This window comes from Elaeis guineensis, chromosome 13, assembly GCF_000442705.2.
Source record: "Elaeis guineensis isolate ETL-2024a chromosome 13, EG11, whole genome shotgun sequence".
Taxonomy (NCBI): domain Eukaryota; kingdom Viridiplantae; phylum Streptophyta; class Magnoliopsida; order Arecales; family Arecaceae; genus Elaeis; species Elaeis guineensis.
Genome location: NC_026005.2, coordinates 42951583 through 42962672, shown reverse-complemented (window position 1 = coordinate 42962672; position 11090 = coordinate 42951583). Strand labels below are relative to the sequence as shown.

Here is an 11090-nt window from a genome sequence, read left to right as displayed (position 1 = left end):
TTTCCTACTCTCATCTTTGGAAGGTCCAAATCAAGAAGAAGGAGATACCTGATCAACCATCAAGAAGGATCAGCACAGTACTAGCATACTGTGCTGATTTCCTGAAGCAGGACTTTTGGTCGAGACTTGTGGGCTCGTGTGGATGACTCCTAGAGATTGATATATGTGGGTTTGCAATATCATCCTCAAGCCCGAAACAGCAAGGTTAGAACGTCTAACTTGCAAGGTAATAGATCTGATCTATTGTTTAATACATACATTAGATGTAGTATAGAAACATGTTGATATGATCAATATGTAGTTCATGTTTATATATTTTAATTTTTGATTTAATACTTATAATAATCATATAATAGGATCTTAGATCTAGAAATTCTCTAGTTTTAAAAAATAAATTTTGATTTATTTTAGTCTTCGCTGTGATCTTGAAAAAGTTTCAAGATCTAACCCTGAAACCCTAGATCTGGTTCCTCAATTGGTATCAGAGCCTAGGTTTTTATTACATGATTATTTATACATGCTTAGATTATTTTTAGATTAGATCTAATTTATAATCTGATTATTAAATCTAAAATTAAAATTTTAGATCAATCACAAACTGCAAGGTTGTCCTGCTGTAAGGTTTACCCCTTACAGTGCAAAGGTTGTCCTAGTTTGTGTAGATCTATCTTTAATCATAAATTTGTTAGATATGATCTAGATTAAATTTATGATTTATTAGATTTAAAAGTATTTAAATCTGAAATAAAATCTCTTTGTTAATAATTTTGTGCAAAAAATTATTTAAAGTTGAAATTGTTTCAATTACATGAACCTGTTTAGATTAGATCTAAAGTAGTTTCATGTTTTTTCACTTGCATCTTGATTATGAATCAAACATGCAATATGGTTGGTAGAATCATATTGTAAAATTATTTTACAAAATAAAAATTATTTTTTGAAAAGCCGAACCCAACCCTCAGCCCAAAACTTAATTAAGAATTAAGAAGTTGTTTGATTAGGTTCTAGGATTGTGAATTGAAGAACCTAAGACACAAATCATAACACATTGGGTTAATGGGTTAGTGAAATTAGGTCCATTAATTGGGTTAGACCTATGGTTAGATTAAAGATGGACTTAATTAGAGAATTGACTAAATCTAATCAATTGTTGTCTTAGATTAGGTCAAGGATTCTCTAGATCAATTACAATAGTTGTAGTTGGTCAAGTCCATGTCTTTAACGAGAACCAAATGGACTTGATTCTTGGCTAAGCGGTCTAGCACGAACTGTTAGGTTGATCTAATCGAAACTAATTAAACCAGTTGGTGTCTAAGGTAAACCAGACCGGTGGTTTTTAATTGGGAGCCCGCTTACCTGGCCATTTCTGATGGTGTCTAAGGCAAGCTTTGGCAGACCCTCCCACTGATCGAACTTACCTGGCCTCTTGGTGAAATTATTTTGATCGGATCACTTGACTATTCGAGCTGACCCATGTCAGCTAGGTAAATCAGTGTGACTGATTTAGGTGCTCCTAGACCAGCCCTTTTAATGGTCTCCCTTAAGCTGACTTGGTGAAGCCAGTGGAGGATCATGATAAGCTGGTTCATCTGACCTCATCCTCTAAATTATTTAAATCCTCTAAAATTATTAGGTCCTTAAAATGATAAAGTTATGGAGATAACTGAGTCATAGCCTCCCATTAAGGTGTTTGATAATGAGTCCATTAACTCAATAATCATTGCAGACCCAAAGGCCTGGTGCTTGTTGACTAATGGAATTATCACTCATCATATGATGACTTGGAAGTGTCTCTCTAATGGTGGTTAGGTGAGCCAACCAAAGTTGGGCTTAATCATTCGTTGGTTAGATACACCAAGTATGATCATGTTAATGGTTGGACCTAACGGATCCTTACAGTGGAGGCCAAAGCCTACTGATTAGGTTTCTGGGGCAAAATTAAAATTACTAGAAATTATTTAGAGAAATAATTGGTTATGAACCTACCCTTAGATGTACATGGGTTGGCCAACCAAAGTTGGGCTTGTGTGCAGTCTAAGTGGATTCTAGTACCCTAAGGAATTAGGGTAATTCCTCGAATTGGAGGTAGAGGCTACCAATTCGAATAAAATAGTGGGAGAAACCTTTTGATTAAAGTCCAAATCTTTAGGTTTAATGAATCAATTACTAATTAGGTTATGGTTCTTTTGTGCAAATATGGCCACTTCCCTATCGCTCCGATCATTGTTGGACAATGATAAGTTGGTGGGACCCAACTTCGGTAGCTGGTACCGAAAGTTGAAGATAGTCCTGGAGCATGAACGGATCCTATATGTGATAATGGATCCTGCACCTGAGGAGCCAGCTGTCAATGCACGTGGAACATCAGAGACACTTACCAGAAGTGGCTCAGTGATCGGACCACGGTGCGCTGTATCATGCTGGCTGCCTATGAGCGACGAGTTCAGTCGCAGATTCGAGATGGCTCAGCCAAAGGACATGCTTCAAGTGTTGGAGGATGCCTTTGGCACACCCGATGACGTGGAGAGGCACAAGACTAGTTGTGCCATCTTCAACGCCAAAATACGGGATGGTGCCTCTGTCACTGATCATGTATTGTACATGATCGAGCTGATGGAACGATTGAGCAAGCTCGGCTTTCCCTTGCATGAGCAGCTTGGGAAAGATGCAATACTGAACTCGCTGCCCAAGTCTTATCTCCCATTCCTCACTCATTATAGAATGACAAAGCCTGAAGTAAACTACCACGAGTTACTGGGGTTGCTTCAGAACTTTGAGAAGGATCACCAACTCACAAGGAGTCGGTGAACTTAGTGGGAGGTTCGTCTTCTGGTTCTCGACCTTTAAGAAAGAAGAAGAACAAGAAGAAGAAAGAAGAAGGTGCAAGTTCAGGCTGGGACATCAGTGCAGGCCAGACCAAAAGATCAAGCCTGATAAGAGTCTATTCTACTGGCAAGCACCCTAGATTAGATAGTGTGTCAGATATCTACTTATGGCACTGTAGGCTAGGTCATATAAACAAGAACAGAATAAACAGGTTGACTCAAGAGAATCCTCGAAGTCAGTGATTGTGAATCACTTCCAACCTGTGAGTCCTGTCTTCTTGGTAAAATGACCAAGTCACCTTTTACTGAAAAAGGTGAGAGAGCTACTGAGCTCTTGGGCCTAGTACATACTGATGTATGCGGCCCATGAGCAAGTGCTAGAGGTGGATATTTCTACTTCATAACTTTCACGGATGACCTATCCGATATGGATATGTCTATCTGATGAAACATAAGTCGGATTCATTTGAAATGTTCAAATGATTCTGAAGTGAAGTAGAAAAATAAACTGAGAAGAGTATTAAAATTCTTTGATCTGACCGAGGAGGAGAATATCTTTCTAGTGAGTTTCTCACATATCTAGGAGAGAATGGGATTCTCTCCCAATGGACTCCTCCAGGAACACCACAGCATAATGGTGTGTCTGAAAGGAGAAATCGGACTCCGTTAGACATGGTCCGATCCATGATGGATTTTGCCAGCTTGCCGATATTCTTCTGGGATATGCACTCGAATCGACCTGTTATCTGTTAAATAGGGTTTCAAGTAAGTCTGTAATTAAGACTCCATATGAGATATGGATAGGGCGTAAGCTAGCACTTTCACACCTTAGGGTCTGGGGGTGCCCGACCTATGTCAAACGATTAGTCACAGACAAACTTGGACCTAGGTCTGACAAATGCACATTCATAGGGTACCCCAAAGAGATCAAAGGATATTTTTCTACCATGCTGATGAATAAAAGATGTTCGTCAGCCTTAAGGCAATCTTTTTAGAAAAGAAGTTCCTTAGTGAAGGAACCGTTACCTCTAAGGTTGAACTTGATGAAGTTCAACAGGTAGAAGGACCGACACCAATAGCTAAACCTGAGTCAGATTTGATTAGATCAGATCTGAAGCCCAATGTACCTGCACCATTAAGGTGATCTGGTAGAGTACCGCGTCAGCCAGACAGATACTATGATTTCTTGATCCGGGATGGTGATCCCATCGAACTCGATGAGAATGATGAGGATCCGATTACCTATATGGATGCAATGCAGAGACCTGATTTCAAGAAATGGCTTGAAGCCATGAAATCCAAAATGAAGTCCATGAAGGTCAATGATGTATGGACATTGGTTGGCCCACCTGAAGGGATTAAACCCATTGGGTGTAAATGGATGTTCAAAGAAAAATGGGCGCAGATGGAAAGGGGGAGACCTATAAAGCCTATCTGATTGCCAAGGGGTATCGTCAACGTTATGGTATTGACTATGACGAGATATTTTTTTCTGTTGCAATGCTCAAATCCATTTGGATAATGCTTGCAATAGCTGCCCATCTGGATTATGAGATCTGGCAAATTGATGTAAAGACAGCTTTTCTGAATGGAGAGCTGACTGAAGAGGTGTATATGATACAACCTGAGGAGTTTACATCCACAGATGAGTCCAAGGTGTGCAAGCTTCAGAGATCCATTTATGGATTGAAGCAAGCTTCTCGGAGTTGGAACATGCATTTTGATAAGGTGATCAAAACGTATGGCTTCATTAAGAATGGAGAAAAGCCATGCATCTATAAATGGACAAATGGTCCAGTTGTGGTTTTCCTTGTCTTGTACGTGGATGACATTCTCTTAATCGGGAATGACATCCCTACACTATAGGGAATAAAAGTTTGGTTGTCATCGTAGTTCTCCATGAAGAACTTGGGTGAAGCTTCCTACATCCTAGAGATGAAGATCTATAGGGATAGATCTAAAAAGATGCTTGGGTTATCCCAGTCTAAGTACATAGACACTGTGCTGAAGAGGTTCAGCATGAAAAATTTCAAGAAGGGCTATCTACCGATAGGCCATGAAATTTCTTTCTCTAAGAAGGATTATCCGACAACTTCTGAAGAGAGAGAGCGTATGAGTAGAGTCCCATATGCTTCGACTATGGGATCTATCATGTATGCCATAACATGTACAAGACCAGATGTGGCATACTCACTAGGAGTAGTGAGTAGATACCAATCTGATTCTGGAGAAAACCACTGGAAAGTGATTAAAGCCATCCTTAAGTATTTGAGAATACTAAGGACCAATAGTTGGTTTATGGCGAGTCAGATCTGAAACTTGTGAGGTTCACAGACTCTAGCTTCAATCTGACCATGATGACAGCAGAAGCATGTCGGGTTATATCTTTACTCTGAATGGTGGAGCTATCTACTGAAAAGTTTCAAGCAGTATACTGTGGTAGACTCTATTTGTGAAGCGGAGTACATCGCAACATCGGATGCCGCGAAGGAAGCTGTGTGGCTGAAAAAATTCATCATCGAGCTCGGAGTAGCACCCTCCCTTGATGGTTCGGTCCTGCCCTACTACGACAACACTGGTGCCATAGCTCAGGCAAAGGAACCCAAAGCACACCAACGGATGAAGTACATTTTGCATCACTTCCACCTGGTCCGGTAGATCGTGGATCAAGGTGATGTTGACCTTCAGAAGATCAACAGAAAGGAGAACCTAACCGACCCCTTCACTAAAGCCCTAGCGATAAAGGAGTTCGACAACCACAAGTCGAAGATGGGTATTAGATACCGTGTCGAGTAGCTTTAGGACAAGTGGGAGTTGTTGGAAAATATATCTCAAAAGCCAATCATCAAGCTGTTGACGGTTGAACAACCAAGTATGGTAATTGATTTGTTAACAAATAAAATATATTTGGTATTTTATCATAAGCGTTCATCTTCTAATGAACTCCATTGTTATGATGAAGTCTTTAGGACTATTTAGATTCGATAAAGAGAGGATTATCGATTAGTCCTTAAAACTGTTCACAACCAAATGATAGGCTGTTAATAAGGACGACAGCTTCTATCGAGCATAGGTCACTGTAGGCCATATGGGTTGGTTGTCCTCTTAATCAAAGAGTGTGGAGATACTGGTATGGTATATGATTTATGTCATAAATTGACATAAAAAGTATCAATTAATATCTAAATTATCTAACTTTACTAGAAAATTGATACTTGTTATTATATTTTGTAGAAGAAGAGGTCATCAATAAAAAGAATAAGGAAAGAAGATTCCAATGGTAAAATTTTATGCAAAACGGAGTTAAATTGACCCAGAAATTGAAGAATGAAGAAAGAAGACTCAATTGGGTCAAACCTGAGTCAAATCAGGTCAAAATTGGTCAAAAATCAACTGATTTGGTGATCTGGTTAACCGCCTGGTCCACAGCAACAGGCGCCTGGACCATGGACCCATCGGCGCACCATAAACCAGCCAATCAGCGAGTCTCGGCTCACCGCAACGCATCGCAAGCTCGATCCACGCGCGCGATCCAGGGCTCATGAGAGAGAGAAGAAGGTCCGAAGGGCAACCTGGTAACTTCACATCACTCGATGATCCGATCTTCTTGATCAAGATCCAACGCTCCATATTTTTGCACCATCGGACGGCCACCATGCAGCGTCAAGATCCAACCTAATCAAGGCAATTGCAAGAATCAAATAAACACTAGACAACACGGGATCCTTCTGCAGCGCGATCCAACGGACGAAATCTTCCAGCCCTTGATCGGACGGTCCGTGACATCCGACCTGATCCCATCTCTGTAGCGAATTCAATGGCAGCGCTTCACCCAGATCTGATCCGACGGCCCAGAATCGCTCCCGGCTTGATTTATTAGATGAATTGGGTCCTTTAGATGAAGATCGGACGGCTGAAATAATTTCTAGGGTTTCTTGATGGATTTAAGTGCTTTTTGAGCGAGATTTGAGCCCCTAAACCCCCCTAACAGCCCTCTAAAACTCTTAGTCCCACATCTAAAGTTTTGAAAACCTTATAACCCCAAATGCCTATAAAAAGCCCCCAAAGGCCCTTGTTTTAATGATTCTGGCCTTCCGATCAAGCTTGTAACCCTAGATAGTGGGTTTTTAGCTTTCTTCTCAAGCCTCGAGCTTTGAAGTTTTTGTAATAATTTTTTTTATATATAAAATCTTATTTTTATGCAATTTTATCTCTTTACATTATGCAATTTATTTTTCTTGCAATTAGGATAGTTTAATTTATGCAATTTAATTTTATGCAATTAGGTTAGTTTAAATTATGCAGTTTAAATTTATGCAATTAGGATAGTTTAATTTATGAAATTAGGGTAGTTTATTTTTCTGCATTTAAATTTTGCAAGTAGATTTAGATCATGTCTAGCTAAGCATCCCTTCTAGGGTTTGCGATGAAGCTAGATCATGAGTAGGGGTTTTACATAGGGTTCTTTCTTTTTCTTAGGTTTCCTTCTTTTTTGCAAGAATTTTTGATGAACTACAGTTGGGTCAGAGTCCCTTCATAGTTCATGCTTGATTCAGTGCATAGGAGGAGAAAACCCTAAGGGATCCTAGTTACTACTCCCCTGTAAAGAATCTTGATGGGTTATCGTTGGGCCTTAGTCCCTTCATAATCTATGCTTGGAAAGACAAGAGGAGTAGTCGTTAGGATCAATAAGAAAAATTCTAGGTAGAATTCCCTAATCTAGATCTAGTGGATTCAAAAACCCTAGATCCTTAGTCTTATTGTCTTTAGCAAACAACTTTCGATTTTTGATTTTCGTTAAAGCTCGCTTGAGCATAGATTTGAAAATCATTTTTAAACCAAGTCTCTGTGGGATCGACCCGTACTCGCTGGTCGTGCTACTCTGCACACTGTGCGCTTGCGGTTTTATTTACAAATTTTAAGATTTGCACATCAAGTTTTTGGCCCGTTGCCGGGGATTTGGCTTTTAAATTATTTTCAAATATTTGTTCTTCGTGCTTTATAACTCTCTTTCTTTTTCCTTTAGGTTTTAGATTTAGTTGGTGATTGCTGGAAAACTCAGGTATGCTTCTAATTTTTTTTATTATTTTTAGTTAATTACTTTTTCTTTTAGACCTAATCATTTGAATTTACTTAATCACAAAAAAAAAAAAAAAACAAAAAAAAAAAAAAAAAAATAAAACAAAACAAAAGAATTTCATAATCGTGAAGTAAAATATCAAAATAAAAAAAAATTCTAAATTAAAATCTTTTACATTCTTGGTCATCTTGTTTATTTGCATTTGTATTTTCATAATTAATCTAAGGGCATCAACCCATTAACAAGATAAGGTGGGGATTTCATTACCCTTCCTTAGCCCAAAAACATCTCCATCATATTGCATTACCTAGACCTTTAATCTTAAAATCAATTAGATGTTAACCTTAAGGAATTCGAGCTCAATAGGACAAGGAACCCTAAGAGTTCTACCAAGTTTGAGTTGTTTGATTAATTGGTGTCTAGGCAAGTCCCTGAGGGTGGTTTGTTAAATTGGTTCAGTTGCTGGCCTGGCCAACTCATTTGGTGTCTAGAAAGGCAACGATGAGTGAACCTCCCACCTCTTATACTTACCTGGCTAACTAGTTGATCAATCTCCACTTGGAAGGCTTGAAGGGTCATCTTGGAACAGTTAGGAGCTATCTAGATTTAGGTTAACCCTAGGATAGATTGAGTTTAATTTATTGTTTCACTTGTTTGAAAAATTAAAAAAAAAATTTATTAAAATTCAAATTAATTTGGTTACTTTTCTTTAGATTTAGGACTCCTTAGGATCTTTTCTTTAGAACTTTTTCTCTTTTCTTTCTTTTTCTTATACATAAAAATTTTATAAAAAAAATTGTATAAACATGAGAACCGTACACCTCATGTGTGGAGAAGAGTGTCGGGTGTCTAGTTAGAATTGAGTCAATTCCTGTTGTTCCAATGGCTGAACCAATCCAACCCATGACCCTTAAGGATTTGTGTTATCTAGTTGGCTCCATCCAACCATCTTGTATCAGGTTGCCACAACCCACAGCTAATAATTTTGAAATCAAACCTCAAATCATAAATATGCTTCCAAATTCACAGGATTAGAGGATGCTTATATATTTATTAGAGAATTTGAGGAGGCATGTGCAACCATGAAACTGCAATTAACAGAGGATGAGGTCAAACTTAGATTAATCAACTTTGCCCTTAAGGATAATGCTAAGAAGTGGCTTTATAGTCTGCCAAACCATTCTGTCACTACCTGGGAGGGCTTTGTGAGAATATTTTTGAAAAAGTATTTCCCCCATCATAAAACAGCTAGGATTAGGAATGAAATAAATCAATTTTACCAACTAGCTGGTGAATCATTTTGGAAGTACTTTGATCGTTTCAAGAATCTTTTGACCCAATGCCCACACCATGGAATAGAAACTTGGAGACTATGCCAGATCATCTATGTGGGGTTAGATTCAAACTCAAGAACCATGCTAGAGTCCATGTGCCAAGGTCAATTTATGGACAAAGAAACTACTGAAGCTTGGCAATTCTTAGAAGACCTAGCCGAGAAAAATTTACAGTGGGAAACAACTAGGGAACCTGATAAAGCTACACCTTCAAGAGGAGGAATGCATCAAATTCAACCAACCCTAGCATCAGAGGCCAAGATTGCAACCTTAACACGTAGATTGGAAGCCCTAGAATTACAGAGATCAGCCAATGTAAATCAAATATCTGCACCCATGTGTAAAGGGTGCAATGCACCAGACCATGTCTTAGAAGAATGTTCCTACTCGAATGAGTGTGCATAGGTGAATGCCACCTATCAAGGACCATTGAACAATCCTTATTCACCCACATATAACCCAGGTTGGAGGAATCACCCAAATTTCTCATGGTCCCAGAATCCTAATGTAGGCAATCCAAATTTCAATCAGCAAAATCTAAGGTCCAACCCAGTGATGAACAACCCGCCAGGCTTCCATGATAATGACAAGAAAATTACCTCTTTAGAGAAAAGCCTAGAAGCCATGATGAAGACACATACCAGCTTTATGCAAAACCATGGGTCAATTCATAAATAATAACACCCAAGCTATAGCCCGTCTGAAAATGCAAGTAAGTCAGCTGGCTTCGACCATTAGTGAACGAGAACATGGTAGGTTACCTAGCCAACCTGAGCCAAATCCTAGGAACCAAAATGGTCCACCACCCCAACAAGGAAATCAAGTTAATGGTGTAAATGCCATTCATACCTTAAGATCGGAAAAATAAATAGACAATAAGATACTTGCACTTGATGATATAGAGGACTCATCTGCCGAGTCACCTTCTAAAACTACTACCTTTCAACCTCAAGCACCAGAAACTGAAAATTCACCTAGTCCAGTACTTAAAAGTCCTAGAGCTCCTTTTCCAAACAGACTGAAATCCAATAAATCTGAACATTTAGACAAAATTTTAGAGGTATTTAAACAAGTCCAAGTTAATATTCCTCTTTTAGATATAATCCATCAGGTTCCAACTTATGCCAAATTTTTAAAAGATCTTTGCACTAGGAAAAAGACCACTAATGTACCAAAGAAAGCATTTTTGGCTGCAAGTGTCAGTTCATACCTATCTAGCCATGTGCCAATTAAATATAAGGACCCTGGAGCTCCAACAATTTCTTGTGTTATTGGAGAAACCAATATAAAAAAGGCCTTGCTAGATCTAGGAGCTAGTGTGAATATCCTTCCATATTCGGTGTATGAGCAACTAGGATTAGAAAAACTTCAACCTACTGGGATCACATTACAGTTAGCCGATAGATCTCTCAAGATCCCTAAGGGAATGGTCGAGGATGTTCTGATAAAGGTTGAAAATTTTATTTTCCCTGTAGATTTTATTGTTTTAGAGACTGAGCCAGTTGCGAATCCTAAAGGACATATACCTGTCATTTTAGAAAGACCATTCTTAGCTACGGCCAATGCTGAAATCAATTGTCGAAATGGTCTAATGAAGTTATCCTTTGGGAATATGACCATTGAGCTTAATGTTTTTAACTTAGAACAGGAATCCTCTTCTCATGCTGATGTCAATGTAGTCCAAGATGGTATTTATGAATCCATTGACATTAGTGATGATGAAGTCGACCTAGAGTCTAACCCCTGGTTAATCCATGAGTCTGAGGATGTCAATGAAATACTTAAAGAAAATCAGATTAATCAGGAATCGACACTTCCTACTGAACCAATCATTGAGATGGTGAAATCATC

At 38.7% G+C, this 11090-nt stretch overlaps 1 non-coding gene across 1 annotated transcript; it reads right to left on the bottom strand.

Annotated features, from left to right (window-relative positions):
- Window positions 1-9155: 9155 nt before the first annotated feature.
- Window positions 9156-9262, bottom strand: LOC140853505 (small nucleolar RNA R71). The gene has a single exon (XR_012136575.1). It is a non-coding gene; the product is annotated as a small nucleolar RNA R71 (small nucleolar RNA).
- Between the last annotated feature and the right edge of the window lie 1828 nt (window positions 9263-11090).